Source organism: Nyctereutes procyonoides, unplaced genomic scaffold (genome assembly GCF_905146905.1).
Source record: "Nyctereutes procyonoides isolate TBG_1078 unplaced genomic scaffold, NYPRO_anot_genome, whole genome shotgun sequence".
In the NCBI taxonomy this organism is placed as follows: Eukaryota; Metazoa; Chordata; class Mammalia; order Carnivora; family Canidae; genus Nyctereutes; species Nyctereutes procyonoides.
Genome location: NW_026575132.1, coordinates 12,380,939 through 12,405,619, shown reverse-complemented (window position 1 = coordinate 12,405,619; position 24,681 = coordinate 12,380,939). Strand labels below are relative to the sequence as shown.

General features: G+C 39.6%; 1 protein-coding gene, 1 non-coding gene and 1 pseudogene across 7 annotated transcripts in view; all 3 read left to right on the top strand.

The window, feature by feature from the left end:
• The first annotated feature begins 8,976 nt into the window (after positions 1-8,976).
• RAPH1 (Ras association (RalGDS/AF-6) and pleckstrin homology domains 1) overlaps positions 8,977-24,681 on the top strand; it is a 96,093-nt gene continuing 80,388 nt past the window's right edge. For all 6 annotated transcript variants that reach the window (XM_055345286.1, XM_055345285.1, XM_055345283.1 and 3 more), the window contains exon 1: positions 8,977-9,119. The gene's annotated coding sequence lies outside the window, so the exon portion shown is untranslated. The remainder of the gene's footprint in view (positions 9,120-24,681) is intronic.
• LOC129522828 (polyubiquitin-like) lies at positions 12,615-15,443 on the top strand (annotated as a pseudogene).
• LOC129523070 (U2 spliceosomal RNA) lies at positions 22,290-22,480 on the top strand. The gene has a single exon (XR_008667037.1). It is a non-coding gene; the product is annotated as a U2 spliceosomal RNA (small nuclear RNA).

The following is a 24,681-nucleotide window of genomic DNA, read 5'->3' as shown; positions in this document are numbered from 1 at the left end:
TGCAAATTTATGTGTATCTATGTATGAGTGTGGCAGACATAATAATGCTCCTCCCCTCAAAAGATCCATGTCCTAATTCCTAAAACCTGTGGATATGTTGCTTTACACAGCAAAAGGGATTTTGGATGTAATTAGGGATCTTGAAATAAACAGCCTAACCTTATACCTAACTAGAAAAAGAACAAATAAAGCCCAGAACCAGCAGAAGGAAGGAAAAAAAATAAAGATTAGAGTAGAAATAAATGAAATAAAGGCTTAAAAAATTGAAAATTTCAATGAAACCAGTATCTGGTTCTTTGAAAAGGTTAAAAAAAAATTGAGAAACCTTTAGCCAGACTCATCAAGGAAAAAAGAGAGAGAACTCAAATAAATAAAATTAAGACTCTTAAGATGGAAAGATTATTCTGAATAATTTGGTTGGGCTCAAGTTAATTACAATGGTGCATATGAGAGGATCAAAGTTAGGAGGATCAAAAGTTAGAGAGAGAGACTAGAAGATTCTATGCTACAGGCTTTGAAGATGGAGAATGGGGCCATGAGCCAATAAATACAGGCAGCTTCTAGAAGCTAGAAAAGGCTAAGAAACGGATTCTTCACAGAACTTCCAAAAGAAATGCAGCTCTGTTAACACCTCAATGTTAGCCAGGTGAAACTGATTTTGGACTTCCGACCTCCAGAACTGTAAGATAATAACTATGATTCTGTATTGTTTTAAGCAACTAAGTTTATGGTAATTTGTTATAGCAACAATAGAAAACTAAATAATGCTGGCACCTGGATAGCTCAGTAGGTTAAGGGTCCCATTCTTGATTTCAGCTCATGTCATGATCTCAGGGTTGTGAGATCTAGTCCCAAGTCAGGCTCCATGCTAGGGGTGGAGCCTGCTTGGGATTCTTTCTCTGCCTTTCCCTCTTACCCTACCCACCCACCCACCCTTGCCAGCTCTCTATCTTTCGCTCTCTTTCACTCTCTCTCACGAAAGAAAGAAAGAAAGAAAGAAAGAAAGAAAGAAAGAAAGAAAGAAAGAAAGAATTAAACAATGAATATATATATTATATACATATATATGTATACATATGGGGGTGAGTTTTTTTGTTTTCAACAAAGTCAGGATCATACTGTACCTGATGTTTAGTGATGTACAGTTTTTCAAAATAAAGATCGTAAATTTTTTTGGTTTGTTTTTAGCAGAAAAAAATGACACAGTGAAAGTGGTCCCGGTAGTACCAGAGATTGGTTAGAAGTATTATGCAGGGTGTTTCAAAGGGAGAAGAGAGGCTAGTGGGAACAACCTCACAGATTTTTGCAAAATGGTAGTTTTGAGATGCTGAAGATCTTGAGAGGTGTAGTAGCAGAGAGAACAGTGAAAAGGGACATTTAGGGACATTTGAAGAGCATGACTGATGGGACTCAGTGACAGCACTTTAGGTGATGTTATGTTCTTTGGCATAGCCTTCTCTCAAAGTATATAACCAGTGACCAGTTTTTTCATCTGGTAACTTTGTTTTTCCATGACGTATTTTTTCAAATGATTTTTCTCAACCAGTTCAGAAAATCATGCAGATATGACCATGAGGCAGCAAAGAGAGACAGCCATTTCTTAACTCAATCATCAATCCCATAGAGGAATTGTTTTTGGTAAAAATAAAATTGTTTTTGGTGAAACATCTGTTTCAAAAAGCACATTTTGTCTATATGTTGCATGTATACATTTTGACCTTGAAGTTTGCAAACCTAAATAATATTTTACTTTTTTACAGATTAAACACTCTCATTTACTTCTTCTAGGGTATGCTAAAGATGCACATTTACTCAAAGAAAACGTGAGACACAAATCATCTGACGTAGAGAATAACAGATGGATACGCATCTCGTACGTTCCCTCCACCATATTCGCAGGGCCTAGGCAGTGCTGGCAAAACAAAGATGGGGAGAATGCTATTTTGAGGACACTAGTCTTGTGTTGGCCGTATTTTTATTTCCTCATCAGTCTTGCACCTTGGGTGATAGAATTCATTTTGTAGAATGGTGATAAATAGTGCAGTGGGGGACTAAACAACTTTTACCTTGGAGCTAGCAGTTCTTTAACTTTCAAAGTTGATGCAAATTTTAAAAGAGGTGCTCTATTTTAAAAGATTGTCTCATACATCTAATGCTGATTAAAAAAAAAAAAAACATTGATTTTTCTCCTTATCCTGGGTCACCACCAATGGAAAGACTGCACTAATATACCATGTTCATTGCAACTTTGCACAGTGAATTGAATTATATATTGCTGATAAGGAACAATATATATCCTGCAGTATAATTCAACACATCATATGTGATAATATCTGTAAACTATTTATTATATGTAAAAAATATATGTGTATATGTGTATTTGTGTTCCCACTCTCCCCCTCCCCCAGTCCTTAATTACTATGTTTCCAGACTTGTGGCCACCAGGTGCCTGTGTATTTCTTTTCTTCTTCAGCCTTGATTTCTCACCTTGGATAGAGTTCCTTCAATTCAACAAATATTTACTGGGCAGCTGTCATGAACTGAACCGTCCCCTCCTCCTGCCCTAACCATCCTCCCATCTGGAATGTTTTTCCCTGTTTACAGTGGCAACTCTAGACCGGGTGACAGCCCACATTAAAGAGATACTTGATGGAAGTTCATGTTCTGCCCTGTATTTTACCATTGCAGACATTTTCGAGATGGGCATAACCTTTACAGTTTCTTATTAAGCACTAAATATCAAAGTCGCTCACTCTTTCAATTAGTGTGTAGCTAATATTACTACTACTAATTTAGTTATTGAGCTAGATAGCTGGTTTAAAAGTAGCACTCTGTAACATGTGCTGAATCAGAGGATTGCTGAGTTCTGATTGGTTGAATTCTTAAGTGGTCTGATTGTGGACGTCAGAACATTCATAAGAGTGAAGGTTGTGATAACTGTTCTTGCATAATAGCTGGTGTTTGTTCTAAAGAAATATCTGGAAATGTCCAGTTCTACAGATTTTGCAGATAACATGCCTCCAAAAAGGGCTACTTATTAAAAAACACCTAATATCACTTTCAAATTACAAAGGATGTGTAATATTCTATTTACTACACATTTATATTACATAGGACACGTAAATCCCACTTGTGAGAAAGAAATAGACATGCTTTTATAGGCAAAGATCAAGTGTTCTGCAGTTGTTAATGTTCAACTGGGAGGGGTCATGTGTGTCCAGTATGGGGCATGGGAGGCCCTTACCTCACTTTATATTATTGCCCCAACGCTGTTTCTCCCCTTGGCATTCAGATTCCAAGTGTCAACTAAATCTCACTTCTTCGATGAAGTCATCTCAACATGCTTCAACCCCACTCAATTTTTCTCTTCACTTAATTCCTACTGTATTTAAAGATACCTCAGGGTGAGAGTAACTAGATGTATTTACAGTCTGTATTAGAACTGTTATTCTCTGGTTATTTTGTATGTTCTTGTCTCACCAACAGTTTCTTGAATGCAGAGATCCTTTTTTAAATAAAATCAACTTTATTTTCTATTAAATAATATATACTCTGTGTGTTATTTTCCTCAACGTTTTTAAAGGTTTCTTTATCTTCATAAATATTAACTTGGTTCATTCATTTTAATTGCCAATTACAGAATACAAAATCTTAAAAGATAAAGAAATAACAGAAAGCACCATAATCATGCCACTCTGCAATAAATATATTTGCTTTCTTGTTGTATTCTCTTCTAGATTTTTCCTATGTAATATGTTTTCTCATGCATTCATATTGTGCATGTTTGTAATTTTTTTTAATAAACATGTACATATCTTTTCATATCAAAAACCATTCTTCTAGACATCATCATTTTCTTAATCTGATTCCTGGACATTTAGGGAATTTCCAAGTATTTGCCATCATCCCACAATATCCTAGCTAATGTTTTGTTCACTTCTTAGAATAAATTTATAGAAGAGAAATTGCTTGATCAAAGAGATGCATAGTTTAAGGTATTTTAATGTTTATTGTTAAACTGCCCTCCAAGATAAGGTTGTAACAATTTATATATATATTTTTATATTTTTTAACAATTTATATTTCCATCTGCAGGATATGAGAGTGTGTTTTTCCCCCATCCTTTCCAAGAATGGGTAAGATCATTTTTGAAAATCAGAGACTATTTCATGTATTTTTCTAGTACTCCTTAAAGTAATACAACAGAGCTGGAGACACAGTGGACAGTAAAGAAATAGTTTTGATAAATTGATAAATAAGTAGTGCTCTTTTCACTACTTATGATTACAGATATTTAAAAGTAAATAATTATTCATTAACTCAACACATTTATACTAAATGGGTTTGTCTTTGGTGTGCCTACTAAAAATGAATATAATACTTTGTTCGAATTACTGAAACATAAGACAGAGATGACTAGTTTCAAAGGTAATGTGTATAAAAGCTACTTTTAAAAAGAAAGTATCCTATTGTCCCAAGAAGTCTCTTGGGAATAAACAATTTGTCTCATTTTTCTAAGAATAGGAAGTACTAAAACTTCTCCTCTGGAGAAAAGGACTATGAATTTAGGATATGAAAATCTTCCCATCCATTAGCTATTAGAGTCTTCAGAATCAAGGGAATTGGCCAGAGAGGAAGTCAAAACCTGGTGTGGATTTTCATAGTCTCAGTTCATTTTAGAACCTATCCTTCCTTCAACATGAAGGGGGAAAAAATCAACACTAAGAGAGAGAGTTTTTATGTTTCTATTCATTCCTGAAAGTTTGTTTTATTTAAAGATACCTCGGGGCAAAGGCAAGTATATGGATGTCCTATTTAGTTAGGTGATTTAATTTTACAAGGCTCCTGCTAAATTATCAGAGAGATCATACTCAGGTGATAATTGGTCCCACTTTTCCAATGTACAAATCTCTCCACCTTATGTGAAGTGGTAATCATTAAAAATTAGCATAGCTTTAGAAATTACTGATTTGAAACCTCAATTAAAAGGATATATCCCATCATCCCTTTATAACATTTTTCTCTCTATGATTTGCTGAAAGTGCTAGAAAGAGTTCATAGCTCATAAAACATTATGTAGTAGAAAGAGCATGTGAGTAGGGTCAGAAGATATGGATTCTCGTCCAGTGTCTTGTAATAATAGCTACTTAACTTAGGCAAGTCACTCTTCTTGGAGCTATAGTTTTCTCCGGAAACCTGCTCTTCCATCTGGAATCTCTACTTCACAGAAATGACCATGATATTTCAGTCTGTCTCCCAAACCAAAATCCTGAGGGTCATCCTAGCTCTCTCCTTGTCATTCATTCCCTCATGTCCAATTATATATCAAGTTCCTATGGAGTCCACCTCCTTAATATTTCTCCCATCTAGCCCCTCCTGCCCACTTCACCTATAGCATATCTCATCCCGGTGTTACCACCTCCTCCTAATTTACTCCTGCCCCAGTTTGGTCTGTCTGGTCCCAAAAATTCAAACTTAATTGTTTTGGGACTTAAAATCTCCAAAGATTTTATTATTTATTAATATTGCCTAGAGTATCAAGTTCAAACTCCTTGGTTTAGTACATGAGCCCCACCCACCACCCCCTTTTTAAAAGAAGTCCTTCTACTTTTTTGTCCCACCTCTTTGTCCCTTTTCTGTGCCTACCCTGACAAAATGGAACTGCCTGCCGATCCTCTAAAGCATTGTGTTATTTGGCACCTCCATTCTTGCATAGGTATTGTTGCCTTTGTCTGAAATGCTGGTTCCCTCCCTTCTCATCAGGTTAGCTCCTCTCTGTCACTGAACATTCAGGGCAAGAATCCCATCCAGCAGCACCTGAGTAGCTCAGTTGGTTAAGCGATGGACTCTGCATTTTGGCTCAGGTCATAATCTCAGTCTCATGACATTAAGCCCCGCATCAGGCTCCACACTCAGCAGATCGTCTGTTTGGAATTCTCTCTCTCATACTCCCTCTGCTCTGACCCCCTCTCTAAAATAAATAAATAAAATCTTTAAAAATAATAATAATAATAATCCCCTCCAGTAGAAGACTTTGCTGAGCTAGGAATGTATTCTGCAATAGTGACTTCCTCGCATCCTTTAGCCACTTAGACTTTGTGCTTTCTGAAGGCAGGAACCACCTTGCCATGTCTTTTTTGCCTTTGTGTTACTAGGCCTTAGAGCTCAACAAACCCTTGTTGAATGAATGCATAGTTTCATGATTTAAAGGAAATGATAAGAACTTGCTTACTCTCGTCTATGGCCAAAAGTGACTTTTGTTTTGTTTTATTTTTCTTTCTTATTACCTTGACCAACGTAAGCCCCGAGAGGAAAGATAATTAATTAAAAGCTATTTAAAAAGCATTCAATGATCTATTTTTTAAAGGAAGTTCAACAAGAGGAGTATCTTCCTTCTGTAGTATCACTCAGCCTGGTAATAGCATTTGACGACAATAGAAATTTATTAGGTCTGGCACTCAGGTGTATATAATCTCAATAAACCTGGTCATGGAAATGGTTGGAAGGCTATAGACAGATTTGAATTATCACTTATCAAAATGTTTGCATTTGTTAACTTAAAAATATTTATTGTAGGGCAGCCTGGGTGGCTCAGCGGTTTAGCACTGCCTTCAGCCCAGGGCGTGATCCTGGAGATCCAGGATCGAGTCCCACGTTGGGCTCCCTGCTTCTCCCTCTGCCTGTGTCTGCCTCTCTCTCTGTGTGTGTGTCTCTCATGAGTAAATTAAAAAAGAAATCTTTAAAAAAATAAATTAATAAAATTAATAAAATAAAATAAAAATATTTACTGTGGAAGGTACTATGCTAGTATGGAAGATACAAGAATAAACTGTTGTATTACATTCATTAGGGAAGATCATGACTTACTGACATAATTAGAGGTAATAAATGATGAATTCCACAAGAAAGGAACAGAAGGCAAGGAATTGGTCAGCAGTACCATCTTCATTTATGAGATTACAGCATTCTACACACAAATATTAAAGCACCCACAAAACTTAAAATGCAAAAGCCCAGTTATATCTCCAAAGTACAAATATCTCAAGTATGAAAAGCAGCTAGCTAGTTAACTGTGTCATATGGTCCTAGATACCAGTTTGAAAGTATTGTGTACCAGTTCGGAACAGATTGAGCAAAAAGACTGGAACCATTTGGAAGTCCTCAAGAATATCTGAAAAAAGGGGATGCAATTAACCAAACGAGGATATGGCCCCAGGACAGAGAAATGAACACTCTGGTTCAGGGAGTCCAAGTGTCAGAAATGTACAGTCAATTCTTTATCTGTGAAAATTCAAGTTGCAGATACTCGGCAAGCAGATGGGCAGACGTGATAAAGGAATGTTCACGGAAAGATTCCAGATCACACTTCCGATTGGTCAGTTGTTTTATTTTTTTTTTTAAGATTTTATTTATTTATTCATGATAGACACACACATACAGAGGCTGAGATATAAGCAGAAGGAGAAGCAGATTCCGTGGGGAACCTGATGCGATGTGGGCCTCGATCCCAGGACCCCGGGATCATGACCTGAGCCAAAGGCACATGCTCCACCACTGAGCTACCCAGGCGCCCCTGGTCAGTTGTTTTATTTTTTATTTTTTTTTAATTTTTATTTATTATTTATGATAGTCACAGAGAGAGAGAGAGAGAGAGAGAGAGAGAGAGAGGCAGAGACACAGGCAGAGGGAGAAGCAGGCTCCATGCACCCGGAGCCCGACGTGGGATTCGATCCCTGGTCTCCAGGATCGCGCCTTGGGCCAAAGGCAGGCGCCAAACCGCTGCACCACCCAGGGATCCCTGGTCAGTTGTTTTAATGCTGTCATCAGAACTTTCCATGTAGCCAGGCAAAAAAATGACTTAATTCTACTTCTTCCTTCCTTTGATCAACTTCAGGAGGTCAAAATAATGATATAAAACTTGAAGATTAAAAGTCTAAGTCCAGCCTGCATCACAATAAGCAGTATCTGAGGAATTGAGAGCTTGGTGATCGAGGGAAAATGCCAGCTCCTTATCCCTACCCAATTTCAGCAAGGAGGTGATAGGGATTAAGAACGGGGGCAGCCCCGCTGGCTCAGCGGTTTAGCGCCCGCCTTCACCCCAGGGCGTCATCCCAGGATCGAGTCCCGCATTGGGCTCCCTGCGTGGAACCTGCTTCTCCCTCTGCCTGTGTCTCTGTCTCTCAAGAACAAATAAATAAATAAAATCTTTAAAAAAATGCAAAATAGGCAAATTTTAAAGGTCAAAAGTAATCAATGATAACGGAACTGCGCAATTTCCAAAAGCTTTTCGTGGATGAAAATACAGAAAAGTTGTCGGGCAAAATGGGTTTTCCTTAAAAAAAAAAAAAAAAAAAAAAAAAAAAAGCCTCAGACTGCAACGACCAGGGTCCTTTAAGCGCCCAAGGCATCGGAGGTGTGGCTGGGGTGCCTGAGCCGTGGGTGAGCTGTAGGTGCAGGCTCACGGGGCCCCGCCGGGTCCGCTCGGGGCTCCAGGGAGTCCCACGCCCAGGGCCGGAGGCCACCGGGCCCGCATCCAGCGGAAGGCGAGCCGGGGGTGGGCCGGCACCGGGGTGTTCCTGCCTCGCTCATTCATTCCCTGATTCACCGGCTCCGGGAGGCGGTCCGCAGGCGCGCGCGGGGCGGGCGCAGCGCCGCGGGCAGCCCGGCTGGGTGCGGTCCGGCGCCCGCGGGGAGGGCGAGCGGCGCGCGCGGGGGGCGCGCGGGGCGCGCGGGAGGGGCGGGCGCGGCCGGCGGCGCCGGAAGTGAGTGGCTGGCGGCGGGCGGGGGCAGCGAGCGGCCCGGCGCGAGGCAGTCGGGCCGTCGGCCGCCCGGCCCTCAGCTCCGCCTTCTGCGTCTCGGCCGGACGCGGCCGCCCTGGGATCGGCCCCCGCTGGGCGCTGCGGCCGCCCCGCCCGCCCGCCCGCGCGCCCCGCCCCCGCCCCCGCCGCCGCCGCCGCCGCCGCCGCCGCCCGTCGGTCAGTCAGTCAGTCAGTCACGCTGCGCGCGGCGCGGGAGCTGCGGGCGCTCGCGGCGTCTCCGGGGAAGGAGCGCCGCGCCTGAGGAGGCGGCGGCGGGAGCCGGGGGAGCGGCGGCCGCCGGACCATCGAGCAGCAGCCGCGGTGAGTGCTCAGCCTCGCCCTCGCGGCGGGCGGGGAGGCCGGCCGGGCGCGGACCGGGAGGCGCTGCCGCCGCTCCCGCCTCCATTTTCCCGGCTCCGGGCCCCGCCATCCGGGCGCGGTGCGGGCGGCCGAGCCGGGGCGGGGTCGCCGCGGGGCCGGTTGGACCACGCCCAGCGGGGCGGCGGCGGCGGCGGCGGCGGCGGCGGCGGGGGGCAGCGCCGGAGCGAGACAATGAGGTGCTGAGGTGCGGCCCCGCGTGGGGAGGGTGCGGTTCGGCTTGGACCCGGCGGCCGGGAGCGCCGCCCCCCCCCCCCCGGCTTGGCCGCAGCAACCGGGGCTTCGGCGCCCCCCGCCCCTCATCTTCCCTATATGAATTCGGCGCAGAGATGGAGAAACGCGGGGCGCCGTGCGCGTCCTCCTCTGATTCAGCGGGCTGAGTAATTGCCCCCGGGCTGCTGAGCCCGCAGTCCCCCTGGCTGTGTGCATTCCCGCCGGAAATCCAAACTGCAGTTCCCGGGGGGCGGGGGAGGGGCGGCCGTGTGCGGGTGCGGGAGGCCTCGGTCCTAAGACGGTCGGAGGTGGGGGGGGGCCGTATTCGCCGTGTGTCAGGGCGTCCCCGCAGCGCGAGCCGGGAACCGCCTGAGCCTGGGCGCTTCCGAGCGCGGAAGCCAGAGCTTTTCCGAGGGGCACAAGCGTCGCAGCGAATGTTGCCTCGCGGGTGTGTGTAGGGGTGGGGGGGCGGTGAGGGGGGTCTTGAATCCTGTGAGGAGAGCACTTGGGGAAACCGGGGGAAAATCTGAAAGGTCTTCACTTCACCTCCCGGTAAGGGTGGATGTGCCTGCAGCCTTGTCCTGGAGACGTGGGAGGCCGCCCGTGTGTCGGTGTGTAAAACCTGCTGTGTGGGAACCGCGAAGGGAGCGGGCTAGGGATACGGCGTGAACGGGTTATTAAAAGGGGGGGTGGGGTTGGATCCCCGGGTGGCCCGGGGCGTGGCCCCGGGGCCCCGGGATCCAGTCCCGCGTCGGGCTCCCTGCATGGAGCCTGCTTCTCCCTCTGCCTGTGGCTCTGCTTCTCTCTCTCTGTGTCTGTGTGTCTCTCACGAATAAATAAAATATAAATAAATAAAATTAAAAATAAATAAATAATAGGTGGCGGTGAGCTTCGTAGGAATATTAAATCCAGCGAATCGTTCAGAGTGAGGGACACAAAGTGGACAGGACCTGCAGCACGGAGTGGTTGGAGAGAGCTCGTGGAAGCCAGGCAAGCCAGAGGCTCCGGAAACCCTTGGAATTGGCTAGCAGTGTGACAGCTAAGCTATTAACTCTGAATCGTACTTTCCTATCAGTAAAATGGGAATAACCCCACCTATTTACCGTGGTTCTCCCACAGATTAAATGGGATAATGTATGCAAAGTGCTTGGGAAGCCCGGGTGGCCCAGCGGTTTAGCGCCGCCTTCAGCCCAGGGCGTGATCCTGAAGACTAGGGATCGAGTCCCGCGTTGGGTTCCCTGCATGGAGCCTGCTTCTCTCTCTGCCTGTATCTCTACCTCTCTCTCTCTGTCTCTCTCTCTCTCTCTGTCTCTCTCTCTCTCTGTCTTTCATGAATAAGTAAATGAAATCTTTAAAAAAAAATGCCTAGCACCTTTCAGGGTACTGAGGTGTTGGCAAATGTTGATTCCTTTCTTCCCCCAGCCAGCTGCTCTTGGGATTTTCCTAGGGGTAAGGTGTGTGTGTGGGGGGGGGGGGAGAAGTTAAAGTAGGTAGTTGTAATGCAGTCCATGCATTATATAATGAAATGTAGAATAAAGCTACAAAATAGGGGAGCAGAGAGGAGACAGATTAATGCTAGAGTGGGAGCGCTGAGGGAAAAATCTCAGAAGCTGCGAGATTTAAGTGGAACCTTTATGAATGGGCTAGGATTTTAAAAGAAGGAGGGGTAGGATTTCAGCTGATGTAGATGGGTAGGACATTCCAGGCCGAGGTTGGTACTACCGTTTGAGAGCCCGGTTGGGAAGACCAATGGAGGAAGGGCAAAATAGAGACGCTCCAAAGCTTTTTAGCTCTTGTTGAGTCTGACCTTCAAAGATTGTCTCTGTTATTTTGCTTTTTGTGTTGTGAATTTCCCAGAAACCAGATCTAGCCCTATTCAAGTAAGTACAAAAATGTCTACAAAGCTTTAATACATGATTTTTTGGATTAGACATTTTGTGTGATTTGGACTGCCGCTCTCTTCTGTTTGAATTTAATAAAGAATTATTTGTAGATGTCTCCTCATGGTGAATATTAGCTCTATTTGGTAGAAAAAGCAGCTGATTTTTCAGACTCAGAGGTCTCATTAAGATTATATAGTAATAACTGGCTAAAAGGAGTGGAGTAGTGTGCCTCAAATAATTTATTTTCACTAATATTTTAACACTTTATTCTCAGAGGAGGGTTTTTTTTTAACTATGTCTTTGAAAATAATTAGAATGACTTTTCTTTTGGTTTTGCTATCTTTTGGTTTTCACCCCATTAATAATTACTGTATTTTTTAGATTAGCATGGTGAGGGGCACCTGGGTTGCTCAGTTAAGTGTTAAGAGTCTTGATTTCGGGGATCCCCGGGGGGCGCAGCGGTTTGGCGCCTGCCTTTGGCCCAGGGCGCGATCCTGGAGACCCGGGATCGAATCCCACGTCAGGCTCCCGGTGCATGGGGCCTGCTTCTCCCTCTGCCTGTGTCTCTGCCTCTCTCTCTCTCTCTGTGTGACTATCATAAATTAAAAAAAAAAAAAAAAAGAGTCTTGATTTCGGCTCAGGTCATGACTGTAGGATTGTGAGATCTGGCTCCACTCTGGGCGTGGAGCCTGCTAAAGTTTTTCTCTCTTCCTCTCCTGTGTAGACTACCCGTCTCTAAAACAAAATTAACAAAAAATAAAGATTAGCATGGTGGATGACATCACACTTTCATAGATTCTATAGAATCTCTTGGCTTTGCCTTGGTTCTGAAGTAGTTCAGTGTCAGCAGTAGTATTGTTAATTCCAGACTCTTACTTTAGGAAAGTTAATATTAGCAAAACAAGATATGTGACCTCAGGCAAATCTCTTATCTTGGTTTCTTCCTTTACCTGTAAAGTGAGAAATTTGGATTAGATCACTGGTTTTCAAAGTGTGTTTTACTGAACTCTGGAGTTTTGAGGAGTTTCAAGGTTCTGTAGATGTTTTACTTAAATCTCATTAAAAATATATTTTAAACCTGTGGTAATTAAAAGTGACTACTAAATGACATGCCCTGTTGTAAATGCTTTATGTAAAATTTACTTAATTCTTGCCATAATTCTATGAAGTAGGTTGTTTTACTGTCTGAGCAGGCCAGGCACAAACTACAGAGCTTATACAGTGACAGAGCTGGGTTGAAACCAAGCAGCATAATTTTTAAGCTTGTATTCTTAGCCACATTTTTATACTGCCACCATAATAAAATAAATGGCACACATAAGTTTTTTTTTTTTGTAAAATATACAACCTGAAATTTACCATTTTAATCATTTTAAGTGTACATTTCAGTGGTATTAAGTATATTCACAGAGTTGTGCAACCATCATCACTATCTTCAGAACTTGTTCATCATCCCAAACTGAAATTACTCATTAAATAATAACCCTGTACCACCCCCACTTCTAGCCCCTGGTAATCACTTTTCTTCCTGTTTTTATGAATTCTAGGAATCTCATATAAGTGGAATCATGCAATATTTGTTCTTTTGTATTTGGCTTATTTCACTTAGCATAAGTCTTCAAAGTTCAACCATGTTGTAGCATGAATCAGAATTTCATTCCTTTCTAAAGACTGAAAACTATTCTATTGTGTGTATATACCACAATGTTTATTCATCTGTAGATAGATGTTTACTGTTTTAACCTTTTGGCTATTGTGAATAATTGCTGCTCTGAACATTGTCATACACATACCTGTTTGAGTCCTTGCCTTCAGTTCTTTGGGATATATACCCAGAAGTGGAATTGCTGGATCATATGGTAATTCTATGTTTGATTTTTGAGGAACCGCCATACTCTTTTCCACAGCAGCTACAGCATTTTACACTCCAGTAGCAAGGCACAAGGGTTCCAGTTTCTCCACATCTTCAGCAGCACTTGTTTTCTGAGTTTTCTTTTATTTTATAATAGCTATCCTAATGAATGTGAAGTGGCATCTCATATGGTTTTGATTTAACATTTTTCTAATGATTAGTGATATTGAGCATCTTTTCAATTGCTTATTGACCATTTGTGGGTTTTGATTTTTGTAGAAATGTCTATCCAAGTCTTTTGTCCATTTTTCTTTTTTAAGGATTTTATTTATTTATTTATTTATTTATCCATTCATTCATGAGAGACACAGGGAGAGAGAAGCAGAGACATAGGCAGAGGGAGAAGCAGACTCCCTGCAGGGAGCACAACGTGAGACTCCATCCCAGGATGCCAGGATCATGTCCTGAGCTGAAGGCAGATGCTCAACCGCTAAATCACCCAGGTGTCCCACTTTTGTCCATTTTTAAAATCAAGTTGTTTTTGTTGTTGAGGTGTAGGAATTCCTGATATATTCTGGATATTAATTTCATATCAGATCCATGATTTATAAATATTGTCACCTATTTCATGAATTGCCTTTTTACTCTGTTGATGGTATCCTTTGATGTACAGAGTTTTTAATTTTAATGAAGTCTGTTTATTTTTTCTTGCTGCTTATGCTTTTGGTGCCACGTCCAAGAAATCATTGTGAAATCCAATGTTATGAAGCTTTTCTCCTGTTTTGTTTTGTTTTGTTTTGTTTTCTAACAGTTTTATAGTTTTATCTCTATATAGGTCTTTGACCCATTTTGAGTTCGTATTTATGTATGGTGTTAGGCAATGGTCCAACTTCATCCTTTTACATGTGCATATGCAGTTTACCAGCACCATTTTTTTTTAAAGGACTGTTCTTTCTCCATTGAATGGTTCTGGCACCCTCATGTATGTATATAAATTTTAGTTCAGAAGCAGTTGGCATTGACAGGTGTCTGTTGGGCGTGGAGGTGACTCCACATGATTGGATTCAGTGTCCTTGCATCCACTAGCAGATTAGAATGCAAATCTTCATGAAGACCTTGACTGGCAAGACCATCACCCTGGAGATGGAACCTAGTGATGGCATTGAAAATGTGAAGGCCAAGATCCAGGATGGAAAGGGCATTAACCCCTGCCAGATACAACAACAGCAAAGGCTCATCTTTGCAAGCAAGCAGCTGGAAGATGGTCGCTGCACTCTTTCTGATTTCATTATCCAGAAAGAGTTGACCCTGTACCTGATCCTGCATCTGAGGGGGCGTATACTGATCTTCATGAAGACTCTGACCAACAAGACCATCACTCCGAAGGTGGAACCCAGTGACATAAAAAATGTGGAACCTAAGATCCAAGATAAAGAAGGCATCCATCCCCACCTGACAAGCAAAGAGGTTCATCTTTGGAGGCAAGAAACTGAAAGATGGCCTCACTCTTTCTGTTTACTATATCCAGAAAGGGTCAGCTCTGCACCTGGTTTTCCATCTGAGGGCTGGTGATTAATTCTTTAGTCTTGAATTCATAGCGCCCAGTGACAACATTATGTTTCACTCTAGCTGTTTGTCCCAATTTAAGTTTTGAAAAACTGTTAATAACCCATTTCAGTAATAGGTGAATCACTGCTTTTTTTCAATAGCCGTTCAAAATGTTGATAAAGATTTTGTTGCATGGTTAACATACACACATTGAAAATCATAACACATTCCAAACCAATTTTGAAAGAAAAAAATTCCTTGTTTAAAAAATTTTTAATCAATTTAATTGAAGCATATCCTGACACTACAAAAGCTGCTACCCACTTGGAACTATTTTTCTGGGTGAAATCAAAATAAAACTTTATAGTAATAAATGGGTTACTTAGAATGTTTTAAGACTGACATACTTAATCTTTAATTGGTCTCTTCAAGTTAGTAATAATATATTTGAACATAGAATAGTATTAGCAATGTTTTTGTCAGCTTCACATATTTGAGATGTTCTATAACGATTTCATCTGGGAAAGTTTTGTCAGGAAATATTAGAAAACCCACAGATTACATGATCTCTAAAAGCTTCATCCCATGCTTCTGCTGTTATTTTAAAATACAGTTTACCATATGTTGAGGCAGATGTCTTAAAATGCATCACTGTTGATTTACAGATTGGCTTTTAAAACAGTATAGATTTTGCTAGTAATAAAATACATATTGTTTCTCTGCTTTAGACAGATCTAGACATAATGGAAAAGTCAAAGAGCTAGGTATTCATTCCAAAACAGAAAGATTGTGAGTTTAAGTGAGGGATACAAGGAATCACTAGAGAATGTAATCAGGGGAGCAGAGTCCAAGAAGAAGCACAAGGTATTACGATTTCAAAACAATTGAAGCGATTAGGTTTGGAAAAGAAGGGACAAGTAAGCCATACTTTTAAATGAGAAGAAAAGCAAGGTTGGAAGGTTCATAATTGATGTCTTGTCATTATGTGACAGTTAACATTTAAACCTCCTGGTGAAGAATGATGAAGCTGGAAAAAATTAGAACTGTAAATATATTAAGTAGGCCCAAATATTGTAGAATTGCAATAAATCAATTTTGTAACTGTACTTAAGAATTACATGCTTTTTTGGAAAATACCTGCAAAAGCATGTTGCTTAGTTTGGTATGTGAAGAAAAGGGTTGGCTAAGTCAGTACAGCAAAACAGCTAATAATCTGACTTGAAAAATATGGTATATTCTTTTTTTTTTTTTTAAGATTTTATTCATTCATGAGAGACAGAGAGAGAGGCAGAGACACAGGCAGAGGGAGAAGCAGGCTCCATGCAGGGTCTCCAGGATCACACCCTGGGCTGAAGGAAGGTGCCAAACCGCTGAGCCGCCCAGGGATCCCCAATACTGTATATTCTTTATCCCAACTTGTAAATGCTTCTATCCATGGTTCTCAGTCTGTCTTCTCCCTAATTTTTCTAGTCAAAATCACCCTTACCTTTTGGGACCCAGCTTTATCCATCTCTTTTGTGAAGCTGTAGACACCAAGCAAAATTAATTGCTTTCTTCTTCGTTTCTCTAGACCTTACTTGCTTTGCCTTGTGTTGTAGATAATTGTATACTGTCTTAAATCCCCCTGAATTTTGGAGTATTGGGCCTTTCACTCATCTGAAATGCTTCTCAGTCCCTTTCATAGAATAGAAATTCAATAAAAAAGGTTTTTATGAAAACTATTATTTGAAGAATTATTTACAGTTGGTATTAGATTTCCTGAAAGGATTCACTAAAATCTAATAATGTTAATTTTATTTATAAAGACTAATTCTTTCTTGGGTTATTTGGCTTATTTTATTTTATAACAAATGACTGTAGAGACTAGTGACTAGTGAAGGGAATCAGTGATCCCCTCATCTGTGAATGGAGTACTTTATAAATGTTAGTAATGGCTCAAAAACCTTTTTGTTTACTCTAAATTTTTAAAATAAATACATATTTTTTTAAAGCAGGAGCAATGAATATACTGCATTATGTTTGAAAAATCTTGGGTTTACTACTTAGAAATAAAGAAATTACAAAGTCTGGATCTTAAATTTGTTTAATTTGGTACTTGGTTTTAATGTTTGTCTTAATTAAAAGGCAGCTCATATAGAGATATATACCTGGAAAGAGTGAGTACATATTTGGCTATGCTTTCTTAATGGAGACAATCATTGTTTAATTTCCATACACCGGGGATCCCTGGGTGGCGCAGCAGTTTGGTGCCGGCCATTGGCCCAGGGCGTGATCCTGGAGACCCGGGATCGAGTCCCACGTCGGGCTCCCTGCGTGGAGCCTGCTTCTTCCTCTGCCTGTGTCTCTGCCTCTCTCTCTATATATATATATCTATCATGAATAAATAAGGAAAATCTTTTAAAAAAAATTTCCATACACCAATTTTGCAGATTTGGCTAGTAGGGTTTGCTTTTCCTAGGCAAACCAATGTGAGGATTTGCATTTATATATTTTTAATCAGTGTGTTCAAAATCCATAGAAAACTGTTTTGGAAAGCACTTAGAGTTTGAAAATGGTTTCTCTGATTTTATAGTGTCAGGTACAGTAGTTCAAGATGACACATTGTTTTTGTGGGTTTTTTTTTTTTTGAATACAGTTATTTTCTTACCAAGTTTTAAAATGTCTCATTTATTTTTAAGGTACAGATTAACCAATTTTTTGTTTTTAAAAACAATGGCTAGGTAGCATAAACTAATAGTTACCACAGAAAGTCAGCAAATTTAGACTTTTTTGTAAAAGATAAATTCTTAACTTTTTGACATCTCTTTTTAAATACTTTGCCATGAAACAACTGATAAATCTGTTTAGTACAAAATGCTATGGTCACTCCTCAACTACATCAATAAAATATTGTAACATTTGTCTTCTTACTTTATCTTCTCTTTTGCTTCAGTAGTTGCTTTTGAAGTTAAACTTTACTTTCCTGCCCCCAACTTTGTTTTGTTGAAATCAAAACAGATGCTTCATAAAGGATTATATAATACACTTTTCCCACAAAATACTGGGTTTTTTTTTTTTTTCCTTCTTTTTTTGAGAGGGAGGCGGCGGGGGGGGGGGGCGGTGGTTAGAGGGAGAGAGAGAATCTTAAGTGTGGAGCCTGACATGGGCTTCATGTTACAGCCCTAGAATCATGACCTGCATCAAAAATCAGGAGTTTGGATATTTAACTGAGCCACTCAGGCGCCCCCATCAAATATTGTTTCTATTAAGGACATTATTTACTGTTGAAACTATCTTCTCTGGAACACCTGTCTCTTGTAGCAGCTTCCAAAAAGGTGGGTTCTGGGACGCCTGGGTGGCTCACCAGCTGAACATCTGCCTTCGGCTCAGGGCATAGTCCTGGGGTTCTGAGATCCAGTCCTGCATTAGGCTCCCTGTGAGGAGCCTGCTTCTCCCTCTGCCTATGTCTCTGCCTCTCTGTGTGTGTCTTTCATGAATGAATAAATAAATCTTAAAAAAAAAAAAAAACAAAACCCAAAAGGTGGGTTATTTCATTATTGAAAAAAGAAACTAGCAAATACTATCACTCTCTTCAGAATACTTAGAATTGCTTCATACCAGAATACTTCAGTTGTGTGATTGTCTGACAGGTGACCATAGAGAATATGTTAGTGTCATTTTGTGTGTTAAGGAAACCTGTATATTCTATTCCATTATATTATACTCAAAATAAATATGTGTATTACAATACAGATTAAATATAAGAACTCCTAATACGGTCTTATATCCCATACATCATCATCACTCATACCTCCTCGGGTACAATCACCGCCATTTTGGAAACCACTGTACAACCTTATTATTGTTAATGAGCCTTTCAGATTAAGTTCTATTTCATAGTGTATAATATTCTTATATGAAGTCATCTTAAAAATAAAGCAGTCAGGGCAAGACATTCTAATTTTTTTTACTAATTGGAAAGTGATATTCGTGGAAGAAAAACAGATGAATTTCAGCAAAGTGAGACCTAAATAAAGTGTATTCTTCACCACAATTGAAATTACTGGCTTTTTTTCAGAAGCTTAAATTTGGATTTTGCATTATGCTTTGGGGAATTATTCAAGGTGAATTATTCAAGGTGAATTAAAGGAACCCATTAAGCATTTAATTTAGTAATTCACTAGTTTTGATAGATATTTTACAATGTCCATAGTAAGCATTTTTCCCCTGACATTTCTAGCAGATACAGAACATTTTCCATGACTCTACCCTTTATCTTTCCCCACTCTCTTTTGACTTCTCTTCATTTTAGAAGCAATTGCAACCACAGGTAAATTTTGCCTTTTCTATAACTGTATTAGTTGATTGTACATAAATACTCCTTTGTCCCTGATTTCTTGTACCCAGCATGATGTTTTCAGATCCACCCATATTACTGCATATATTAATAGTTTGTTTCTTTTTATTCTGGAGTAATACTCAATTTTATAAATACGTGAATATACCATACATTGTTTATCCAGTTTCCTGTTGATGGGTATCTGGGCCATTTCCAGTTTGGGACCATTTTGAAGGACACTTCTATGAATATTTTGTTTAGTTCTTTTTTGTGGATAAGTGTTTCGTTTCTCTTGGATAAAGGAGTCAATTATTAGGTCATAGGTAGATGTTATTTCCTCTTCTAAAAACTTTGTATTGAAGAACAATGTACAGAAAAGTATACTACCACAAGTGTACACTTTTGCAACTTGAATACTCCTGTGTAACCAGTACACAGATGAAAAAAAAATTACTGGTGTGTTAGAACTTCCCCCACCTCTGCTTCCCTGTACCACTGCCTCGCATGGGTAGCCGCAACCATGACCCTCAACTCTATTCTGCTATAGTTTTCTGGTTCCCTTGTTTCGTGAAGGATTTCTCTTTTACTTTATTGAAGTATAATCTCCATATAATAAACTGTATACATTTAGGTATACAATTTTATAAGTTTTCATACACACGTGAAATTGTCACTGCAATCAAGATAGTAAATATGTTTCCCATAATCCCCAAAGTTTCCTTATCCCCTTTGCAAGTTATTTCTCCCTTCACCTCTGACTCTGGATAACCTGTCACTATAGGTTAGTTTGCAATCTCTGTCATCTGGCTTATTTTCAAGCAGAATAATGATTTTTTATATTGTTCCATATTGTTGGTTGCTTGTCTATTCACCTGTTGATAGATACTTGGACTGCTTCCATTTCTGGTTCTTACAAATAAAACTGGTATGACATTTGTGTACAAGTCTCTTCATGGATATATGTTTTTATTTCTCTTGGTTAAATAACTTTGAGGACATGCTGGTTTATATAGGGTAGGTGTATTTTTAATTTTTTTAAGCACAAATTTTTATCATTTTATATATTCAACAGTATTTGATACTGTCTTTCATTTTGGCCATTGTAATGCATATATAGTAGCATCTCATTGTACTTTTAATTTGTATTTCCCTAATTGCTAATAATATCAAGCAATTTTCCAGGCTCATATTAGCCATTTGGGAAGTGACTACAAGTCTTTTGCCCATTTCTTTTTTTTAAAGATTTTATTTATTCATGAGAGAGAGAGAGAATGAGGCAGACACACAGGCAGAGGGAGAAGCAGGCTCCACCCAAGAAGCCCGACATGGGACTCGATCCCGAGACTCTGGGATCGCACCCTGAGCCAAAGGCAGATGCCCAACTGCTGAGCCACTCAGGCATTTCTCTTTTGCCCACTTAAAACATTGGGTTGTCTTTTTTATTATGTAGTTGTAGCAAGTCTTCATATATTCTTAATACAAGTCCCTTATCAGATATATTTGTGAGTATTTTATCTGTGGCTTGCCTGTTTTATTTTTTAAAATATTTTATTTATTTGAGAGAGAGAGAGCACACAAGCTGTGGGGGAGTGGCAGAGGAAGAGACAGAAGTAGACTCCCCGCTGAGCAGGGAGGACTCGATTCCAGGACCCTGGGATCATGAATTAAGCTGAAGGTAGATGGTTAGCCAACTGAGCTATCCAGGTGCCCATCTGTTTACTTTATTTTTTTTAATGGTGCCTTTCAAAGAGCAGTTTTTATATTGGAATTCATCAGTGTTTTTACTTTTATGGCTTACTCTTTTCTGTCCTAATAAATTTTGTCTACACTGAAGTTGCAAAAGGTATCTTATGTTTTCTCCCGGAAGCTTTATAATTTTAGCTTTTCCATTTCAGTCTGTGATCCATTTTGAATTAATTTTTGTTTATGGTGTGATGAAGAAGTCAAGGCTTCTCTGCCCCCACTATGTTTCTTCCAGCATCATTTGTTAAAAAATGCTTTTACTTTGTCAACTGTATCTCAGTAATTCTAGAAAAACAAATCTTTCCTTTCCTCCTTAGCTACTTTGACATCCTGTTGAAAACCATTTGACAATATAAAAACGAGTCCATTTCTGGACTGTTCATTCTTTTACATTGGTATAATTCTCAATTCTTTTGCCGTTATTACATTGTCTTGATTCCTTAGCCTATAGTGAGTCGTAAAGGCAGATGGTTTGCCCCAGGGTCTTTAACCAGATTGTTTTTGGCTGTTCTGGTTCATTTGCTTTTCCATCTAAATTTTGGAATCAGATATTGGCTATAATTACTTAGTGAATACCTAATTCAATATGGGGACAGTTGACATATAACAGTATTGCATCTTCCAGCCCATCAACATAGTGTGTCTGCCTATTTAGGTCTTTAGTTTCTCTCAACAGTATTTTCTGTTTTTCAGTTGTCATGAAATACATATGTGCACATTGCATGCTGCCCTATTTGTGTCATTTCTTACAGCTAAATGATTAATTACACATGCTTATTTTTATGATATAAATTAAAATTTGGTATGGAGATTTTCCATATGATGACCTTATCTGATGCACAGATGAAGGAACCATGTATTTTGTGTGACAGTACCAGAAGTAGAAGAGATTAAACCAGTATCTTTAGAAACATTAAAGTAGAAATATACAGCTATATAGTTACTGGCATAATTCTTTTGGCTTGTATGGTTGTGAATATTAATATTTAAAGAGGCTTATCTTTGTTGACATAGTCCAGTATTTTTAGAATAAGAAGTAAAGCAGAATCTTAACAGTTTAATGGGGGCATAAGTTTTTACCAGAAGATTTTGAATTTGCAGTTTGCCTTCTCTTTTTTCCCCCCTTTCAATAATAATAATAAAATGGGAATATGAAACATTTAAAGATGTAAAAACAAGAAAGTAAAACACAGCCCTACCATCCACAAATGGCCACAGTTTAAATTTTGGTATATTTTCTCATCTTTGTATGTATGTATTTTTATAGCTCATTATTGTATGCACAGTTTGGTTTTGCTTCTTTCATTTAATGTTATATCACTGGCATTTTCCCATGCATTAAATACTTTATGAATAATTTACAACACTTGCATTAATATCCAGAATGGGCATTAAGCAGCACACCCCAGTTTACTCAGTTTTTTCTTGTAGGATATTTAGTTGCCCCCCCCCCCATTTTTTACCCATTTTGTTTTTTGAAAAATATTTGTCTTTAATGCACGTATTTGTTCACCATCTTTGTCCATGTTTTGAATTTCATTTTAAAATTAATTTTTATCACTTCTTAGCCTTTTGGCTAAGATCAAGAGTAGTATCTCTTCTTATCAGTTTAATATCTGGTATGTCCTCTATCCAAGAACGATATATTAAATGGATTTTTGAAGCAGGGTGATGGCATAGGGGCTTGCTCTGTCCACTCCATGGTATTGTAGAACAGTGCACCCCCTCTGCGGAAATACTCTGATATCTAAAGTCAAGCTCGAACAGTAGGGTAATGTATCATTTGGGATTGTGTGCACTGGAATGCTTCTGCCTCCAAGTGTCGAGGTGGGCGACTTGTGCCTTGCCTGGAGAGGGAGATAAATACACACACACACACACACACACACACACACACCCCCGTGGTCTTCCACTCCATGAGGAGCATGAATAGAAGTATAATTATACGAATGGTGGAAATGGTTTAAGTAAATAAATTAAACTAAATAGATTTGTTGTTAATTTTGAAACTTTTTTTTTAACTTTATTTAAGTAATTTCTACACCCACTGTGGGGATTGAACTCACAACCCTGAGATCAAGAACCACACACTCCTACCACTGAGTCAGCCAGGACCCCCTGAAATATTTTAAGTCAAAGTATAAAACATGGTAGACATCTACATACTTATCAACAGTAGTAATCAGTTGTTTCTATTTTGCTTCAAAGAGATAATAACAGCTACAACAGAAATCCTCCCCCAGGTAACAATTTGTGTTGTTCTGCTTCATGTTTTAGTGCATTTAATACATTTGTATCCATAAAATTTTACTTATTGCTCTTCTGTGCTTTTGAATTATATATAAACAAACTATATTTACCTTCTAAAATTTTCAGTTTTTTACTTAGCCGTATCGTTTTACCATATTCATGTTGATTCCTGTAGATCTGGTTCATCGTTTTATCAGACAGCCAGTTTTTCTATTCACCTTTTGAGGGATAGAATGCTGTGGTGAAATTTATCTTACATTTTCTCTGACATTTGTCTCTTAAATACTTGGACAGTTAGAGGTGTCCAAGGATCTTTAGATATGTAATCTCCAAATGGCTTTCCAACATGATGAGGAATAATATATGTCCCTACAGCAGTGTTCCCATTGTTCCACACCCTCCCCAACCTCTGGTTTTATTAGACTTACTATTTTGGCCAACATGATGGTTATGAAATCAATAATAATTTTTTCTTTAGTTCATTTCTAGAAATACAGTTATTAGGATAAGGAGTATTAGGTTGGCAGCATATTCAGTGAAATTTTTCATCCATGGAAATTGTATTCTTTCAGAGGTCTGTTAAAAATTGTCTTCTGGGGGATCCCTGGGTGGCTCAGTGGTTTAGCGCCTGCCTTCGGCCCAGGGCATGATCCTGGAGACCCAGGATTGGGTCCCACATTGGGCTCCCTGCATGGAGCCTGCTTCTCCCTCTGCCTGTGTCTCTGCTTCTCTCTTCCTCTTTCTGTGTATCTCATGAATAAATAAATAAAATCTTTAAAAATAAATTGTCTTTTGATCACTAAACCTTTTAATTTTTGTTAAAGACAATATTTATTTAAATTCAACTAATTAACATGTATATTATTAGTTTCAGAGGTAGAGTTTAGTGATTCATCAGTCTTATATAACACCCAGTGCTCATTACATCACATGCCCTCCTTAATGTCTATCAGCCAGTCACCCCATTCCCGGCCTCCCCTCCATTCCCTTTAGCAATCTTCGTTTGTTTCCTGTGATTCAGTCTCTTATGGTTTGTCTCCCTCTCTGATTTCATCTTTATTTTTCCCTCCTTCCCCCGTGCTCCTCTGTTTTGTTTCTTAAATTCCACATCTGAGTGAAATCATATGATAATTGTCTTTCTCTGATTGACTTATTTCACTTAGCATAAATATACCCTCTGGTTCCATCCATATCATTGCAAGTGGCAAGATTTCGTTCTTTTTGATGGCTAAATAATATTCCATATATATATACATATATATATATACACACACACACCCACATCTTTATCTACTCATCTGTCAGTGGACACCTGGGTTCTTTCCACAGTTTGGCTATTGTGGACATTGTTGCTATAAATATAGCGGTGGAGGTGTCCCTTTGGATCACTACATTTGTATCTTTAGGGTAAATACCTGGTAGTGCAATTGCTGGGTCATAGGATAGCTCTATTTCTAACTTTTACAAACTGAAGCTTTTAAAGAATTTTAAATAACAGTATTGTTTATGTTTATTAACGGTGTGTAAAAGTGTTTTCTATAAAGATATACTAGCTGTGTTAGCTATAATACTGTCTTATAGTGGAGAATTGCCTAAAATACTTTAACTCCTGTGTTATGACATCTGTGTAGATAACTTAGATGATTATTTGCTAATAGAACCTATGAATGATTTTTACTTCTAGTAAGCTTTTTGGGA